A 7,411-nucleotide genomic window follows, 5' to 3' on the forward strand; every position below is an offset into this window, starting at 1 on the left:
GTTGCACCATCCAGACAAAGCTTATGTGGATCCACTACATATTCGAGTCCACGATCAGCACGCTTATTGCAATATGGTTGAAGAAGAATTTGATGGTGAACCATGGTTCCACGACATCAAGGAGTATATCAGGATGGGGATATATCCCGCACAAGCCACAAGAGATCAAAAGAGGACCATTAGGCGATTGGCAAATGGATTCTTCTTAAGCGGAGGAGTTTTGTATAAAAGAACACCAGACCTTGGATTATTAAGATGCATAGATGCCAGACAAGCTACAACTGTCATGTCTGAAGTACATTCGGGAGTTTGCGGACCCCACATGAGCGGATATGTGTTGGTAAAGAAAATCCTCCGAGCTGGCTACTATTGGCTTACCATGGAGCGAGATTGTATTAGTTTTGTGCGCAAGTGTCACCAATGCCAGATACACGGAGATTTGATTCATTCTCCACCATCCGAGTTGCACACAATGTTGGCACCATGACCCTTCGTTGCCTGGGGCATGGATATGATTGGACCAATTGAGCCGGCAGCATCCAATGGGCACAGGTTCATTCTGGTAGCCATTGATTATTTTACCAAATGGGTTGAGGCCAAAACATTCAAATCAGTGACCAAGAAAGCTGTGGTCGATTTTGTCCACTCAAATATCATATGTCGATTCGGAATCCCAAAGGTGATCATCACAGATAACGGTGCTAATCTTAACAGTAACTTAATGAAGGAAGTATGTCAACAGTTTAAGATTACACATCGCAACTCTACCCCATATCGGCCCAAGGCGAATGGAGCAGTCGAGGCAGCCAACAAAAACATAAAGAAGATACTTCGGAAAATGGTAAAAGGTTCAAGACAATGGCATGAAAAACTACCATTTGCGTTATTGGGATATCGCACTACTGTTCGCACTTCAGTAGGAGCAACTCCTTATTTGTTGGTATATGGCACTGAAGCAGTAATTCCTGCAGAAGTTGAGATTCCTTCCCTTCGGATCATCGCCGAAGCAAAGATTGATGATGATGAATGGGTCAAAACCCGTCTGGAACAGTTAAACTTGATTGATGAAAAACGATTGACCGCAGTATGTCATGGTCAATTGTATCAAAGAAGAATAGTAAGAGCATACAACAAAAAGGTGCGTCCACGGAAGTTTGAAGTGGGTCAACATGTGCTGAAACGTATTCTTCCACATCAGGTTGAGGCAAAAGGCAAATTTGCCCCGAATTGGCAAGGACCATTCATTGTGACCAGAGTATTATCGAATGGTGCACTATGCTTAACAGATATTGAAGGCAAATGCATAGACATGGCGATCAATTCTGACGCGGTAAAAAGATATTATGCATAACTTTTGAATGTTTGTATTTAACAATATACATAATGTGCACAAAAAGAAACATCAAGCGACCCCAATCAAGAAACTGGGGCAAGAATTGTATTGGAAATAAGAAAAAGATTCCAAGAGTTGTAATTTTAAACACATACCAAAACTGTTTAGCTTTTGATACCTTTCCATTTCCAACCACATACCAAAAAGACCTTTCGATCAATCTTAGAAAAATGCCGAGTCAAGCAAATGAAGATGGTTCATAACACTCTGGTACAAACAAGAAAAGAAAGTAAAAATGAGAGAGTCTTATAGGTGAAAACCCACACGGGCACCATAAGATGACATAAGTTGAGAGAAAGTAAAATGAGAGAGTCTTATTGGTGAAAACCTTCGCAGGTACCATAAGGCGAAAAAGAAGTAAGAAATGAAAAAATGAGGAAGGTTTGTTGGTGAAAACTCTTTGAGATATTGCAAGTCAAACAGGTCTGTAAAATGAAAAATGAAGTTGGGTTATGGAAATTTTGGGGAAAACAAAAATGAGACAATTGAAAGGAGATTGATTAAAGGACTGGGTTGATTAATCCAAATTGCATGCCATGATCATTGGCGCCGGTAACTCCAATCAGATAAGTCCTTTATTCCTTCTCCAACAATTATCCAAATTTGGATTTTTCTTTTTAGATTGTCGAAATCATCATGTTTTCGTCACTAATAATCTTACTCTTCTAAAGCTTTTGAGATGAGTTTTGTTCCAAACAAATAGGAAAGAATGTCAAGGTATACTACCAAGATTCAAGGTTGCATAGGACAAAAATACGACCATGATGGGCAAGAGGTAATAAAAAATAATAAGATATGGGTGTAAGAAAAGTGGAATCAAAAGCGGATCAGCAATGTCAGGAGAACATATGATTACGGTTAAAGGGGTTTGAAGGAAAACATACAGAGGGGGATCCTATAGTTAAGGATCAATTACAAGGACAAATAGTCTTTTCAGCCATTCCAAGGCAACAAAACAAGACAGAGAAGCCCCATCGTCGGCAAGAATGCCCCAGTTAACCATCCTGTTTTTAAAACTAACAAAGTTTTCTTTGATTTAAAAAAAAGGGGGCAAAAACAACATTGGTGTCAGGAAAAACCCGATGAGAGTTAAGAAGAAGTCAGGCGTCCACCTGGAGAATGAGGATAAAAAATTAAGAAGAAATCAGGCGTCCACCTGGAGAATGAGGATGAAGAATTAAAGAAGAAGTCAGGCGTCCACCTGGAGAATGAGGATGAAAAATTAAGAAGAAGTCAGGCGTCCACCTGGAGAATGAGGATGAAAAATTAAGAAGAAATCAGGCGTCCACCTGGAGAATGAGGATGATAAAAAATTTAAGAAGAAATCAGGCGTCCACCTGGAGAATGAGGATGAAAAATTAAGAAGAAGTCAGGCGTCCACCTGGAGAATGAGGATGAAAAATTAAGAAGAAATCAGGCGTCCACCTGGAGAATGAGGATAAAAAAAATTAAGAAGAAATTAGGCGTCCACCTGGAGAATGAGGATGAAAAAAAAATTAAGAAGAAATCAGGCGTCCACCTGGAGAATGAGGATGAAAAAATTAAGAAGAAATCAGGCGTCCACCTGGAGAATGAGGATGAAGAATTAAAGAAGAAATCAGGCGTCCACCTGGAGAATGAGGATGAAGAATTAAAGAAGAAATCAGGCGTCCACCTGGAGAATGAGGATGAAGAATTAAAGAAGAAGTCAGGCGTCCACCTGGAGAATGAGGATGAAAAGAAGAAGTCAGGCGTCCACCTGGAGAATGAGGATGAAGAATTAAAGAAGAAATCAGGCGTCCACCTGGAGAATAAGGATGAAGAATTAAAGAAGAAATCAGGCGTCCATCTGGAGAATGAGGATGAAGAATTAAAGAAGAAATCAGGCGTCCACCTGGAGAATGAAGATGAAGAATTAAAGAAGAAATCAGGCGTCCACCTGGAGAATGAGGATGAAAAGAAGAAGTCAGGCGTCCACCTGGAGAATGAGGATGAAAAGAAGAAGACAGGCGTCCACCTGGAGAATGAGGATGAAAAAAATTAAGAAGAAATCAGGCGTCCACCTGGAGAATGAGGATGAAGAATTAAAGAAGAATTCAGGCGTCCACCTGGAGAATGAGGATGAAGAATTAAAGAAGAAATCAGGCGTCCACCTAGAGAATAAGGATGAAAAGAAGAAGTCAGGCACCCACCTGGAGAACAAGGGAATACAATTAAAGCAGACAGAAGTCAGGCACCCACCTGGAGAACAAGGGAATACAATTGAAGTGTTGAAATCAAAAACCCGCTCATATGAGAAAGGAGCACATTTAGAGTCAATAAAGCAGAGGAGTCCAACAAAGTCCCCAGCAGGAAACAACAAGAATCCCAAACAGATAAAGAAAATACGGGACACAATGAAAAGGAATACGGAATAAGCCAAATGCCCAAGAGTCACCAAGATATCAAGACAACAAGAAACGCAAGGGCATGATCTAGATAAGATTTTATAATTCATGTACCATAGTCTAGTTTAGCTTTTTGTATTACCTTTGAAGTAAGGTGTAATAAGGAGGTCAGCAAGCAGTAAAAACAGCACGAAGCAGCAGTAACATCACAGTCCCACGGTAGTCCCAGCTACCCAAAACTTCCCGAACTACATTGACCTGATTCCTTTATAGCCAAGGATATGTAGGAAACCTTTGAAGCAGAGGTTCGGTCAAATCTTTCAAAAAATGCTTCCCACAGAGTATTTGAACGGGCAAAAATCGCTCGTATCCGCTCACTTTATCTTTGCACGAAAAAACTCTTCGAGTTTCCGCACAAAGAGGGGCAGGTGTGAGCACGTGATTTTTGCCTCACGAAAACTACTCCAAAATAAATCAAAAATAAAATAAATCTCTTTTAGTATGCAATTTTTAGAATTTGTGTGGTGTTTGTAAATTATTTGTGTTGTCCGTAAATGTTTGCTTTGTTATAATTAAACAAAATAAAAATAAAAATATATGTTTCATGCATATCTAGGATTTAATTATGCATTTAATAATTGATTTAAAAATAAAATCACAAGATATGCATTGGTTCTATTTTAAATGTTTCACTGTGTGATTAATGTTTTGTCTATGTGTTAATAATTGTTAAAAGTAATCAGTATTTTTGTAATGATAATTTTTGGTTTTAATAATTTTAATTAGGATTTTAATAATTAAAAAATAAAATTGGAAATTGAAAAGAGTTGATTAAAATGTAAAAAAACGGACTGGGCCATTTATTTGACAAAAATTCAGGCCCAAAACAATACATTTTAACCCAGCCCAAGTCAGTCAACCCGAAGACCATCAAACGACGTAGTATAGGGCAAATATTGCGCTGTTTGATGATGCCCGGCCATTTAATTTCAAATGCAAACCATACGGCGTCGTATGGTTGCAATAGATCGGGGCCGTTCATTACTTTTGATCCAAGGGCTCCCAAGATTTTGACCTAACCCGTGATCCTTACCCGATCCAGTACCCGGGCCGACCCATTCCCCAACTAAACCAAAACGACGCCGTTCATGTAAGCATATAGATCCTGGCCATCCATTCTGCCTGATCTAACGGCCAATATCAATCCACCTTCCCCCTATATAAACCCCAAATCCTTACCCCGGCCCCCCTAACTAAACACCCCCTCCTCTCCTGTTCATCATCGTCCTCAAACACACCCCTAACCCTAGCCGCCCTAGCATCCCATCGCCTGAAACCCGGTGGCAACAACGCCGCCGGTCACCACCTTAACACCCTAGACTCCTCACAACTTCCTCTTCACGGATCTGGCATTGGTTTCCTTCAAATCAGGCCCCAACTCTTCGAATCTTAAATCGAAGGTTGGCCTAAAAACTTTATCTTCTCCGATGGCCTCCAAAATAATACCACAACTTCCCCTAGATACCCTAGCTATGGATCTAGTGTTGGTTTGGTTCGAATCCCCTCAGAACTCTTCGAATCTTCTTTTAAAGGTTTGAAACAAAAATGAACTCACTCAGATTCCTTCCAAATTAACACCAAATGACCTCTAGGCTTCCCTCACCCTTGTGTCATCTTTGGTTCCCTTCGAATCTGCCCAGAAGTGTTCGGATTTAAGATCCAAAATCTAAAACCCTAAAAATTTTCCAATCTTGGAATTTTTTCAATTCAAACGAGGGATTGAGGTTTAATCGACCTTAGTCGAAGTATTTTCAGTTGAAAATACTTCGACTAAGGTCTGTTTGATTTCAAAAGTCCGAATCCAAGTTGAGTTTGAGTCCGGTTGAATTTGAAGAAGTAAAGGTATTTTCCCTATTTTTCTTTTTGTTTCCTACGTATGTATAGTTGTTTGTTTTAATAACCTGTGTAATTTTTCATATTTTTGGTTATTTCTGTGATTCTGTCTCCTACCCGTCTACTTGATCAAAATGTGAATTGTTTCTGTTGGTTATGATTATTTACAATGTGTGTAATCGACTCGATTAAACTCGTCGATTAGTTGTGTTATAAATCCTGTTCCTGAAAATGTTGATTGAAACAACCTGTTTTGGATGGATTATTTTGTTGTAATCAGTTGTTTCGTATTTGATAGTCAGTTGATTAATACTCGTTTGTGAATCAATAAGTCTGTCAAAATAAATGTTGTGTATATGTTGTTTCCTGAACTTTAAGCTTCAGGGCATTGTCAGTATATTGACAATGCTCCTGTATTTGTTTAATTTTAGTCCAATGTTGAAATTCAGCTTGATTGATATGCTGAATTCAATATAATGTTGTTGTGATGTTAGGTTCAAATTCAATTTCACAATTGTTGGGTAGATACAACTATGTTAGGAACTTAAGAGAATCTGTATTAGCTGTTTTAAATCAAGTTGATAATTAGGTTTGAACAGATTTTTAAATCTGTTTCATAATAGATTCTGATCTCGTATTAATGGGCAGTAATAACAGTAGGATTTCAGGGCATTTCTGGGAATGAAACAGTAAAAACAGTGTTAGTACTAGTGTGCTGGAAGTGGAGTGTTAGTGGCTGTTAATCTAATAGGATAATAGGAAACCAAAGAAAGTGGATGGGCTGAAATAAAGTAAAGGTATCCTTAGTGCTGTTTGAATAAGAAAAAGCAGTTCAGTGGCAGATTTTAAGGGAAAATCTGCCTTAAATAACAAAAAGGGGGTCCAGGCAGCACTTAAAAAGAAAGGGACAGACCTGTATAAATACAGGAAGCAGGACACAGATTTTAGGAGGAGATTTGGAGAGAGATTTTTAAGACTGAGATTTTGAAGAAAAGAAAAGAACTCAGATTATTTTGTAAGAAGAGGAAAGAGAGGAAGAAAACAGAAAAAGAAATAGAAAAGAGAACATTCACACACACACACACAATCTGAAACAGATACAAAAGCAGAAACAGAAAAATCAGAAATAGGAATCTGAAACAGGAAAGAAACTGAAATCTGAAAAATGTTATTCTTCTAGAATCTGTCCATTGTTTGTTTGTGGATATTGTTCAGTTTGAATCTGAATTTTTTCTCAAGTTTCTGTCACTGTTCATCTGGGTTAACGGGTCTTGTTCAGACTTGTTGTGTTATTGGTATATTCTGCCGGTGTTTTGTTGCTGCTATTATTGTTGAAATTTACTCCTTCTACCTTTATTTCCAGGTACATATCTTTTAAACTCATGTTATGAAGAGCTTCAACATGACAAATAAATGAAGCTTGGAAATTATAATTCTGTTTTCCATTCGTCCGAGTTCATTAGTTTAAATTTCAGTTTTGTTTCATGTTAGTTAACTAGTAGTGAATTCAACACGATGGCTATAAGTTAATTGTCTTATTTTGAAATTCGTATAAAAGCTTTGTAATAATGTTAGCCACTCCGAAATCTCATTAGTTTAGTCATATTTGAACTGTCAAAATAAGGAACATGGCAGAAAGTTGGCCATTATTTGAACTTTATGGTATTGTTAGTTAGGTGCAGCATAATATGAAAATATCAAGGAAAAATACATTATTGGATTATTTGGTTAGTAGTTAGTTGTTGTTTAAAGCTAGGTG

The sequence above is a fragment of the Nicotiana tabacum genome, chromosome 5, assembly GCF_000715075.1.
Source record: "Nicotiana tabacum cultivar K326 chromosome 5, ASM71507v2, whole genome shotgun sequence".
Classification (NCBI taxonomy): domain Eukaryota; kingdom Viridiplantae; phylum Streptophyta; class Magnoliopsida; order Solanales; family Solanaceae; genus Nicotiana; species Nicotiana tabacum.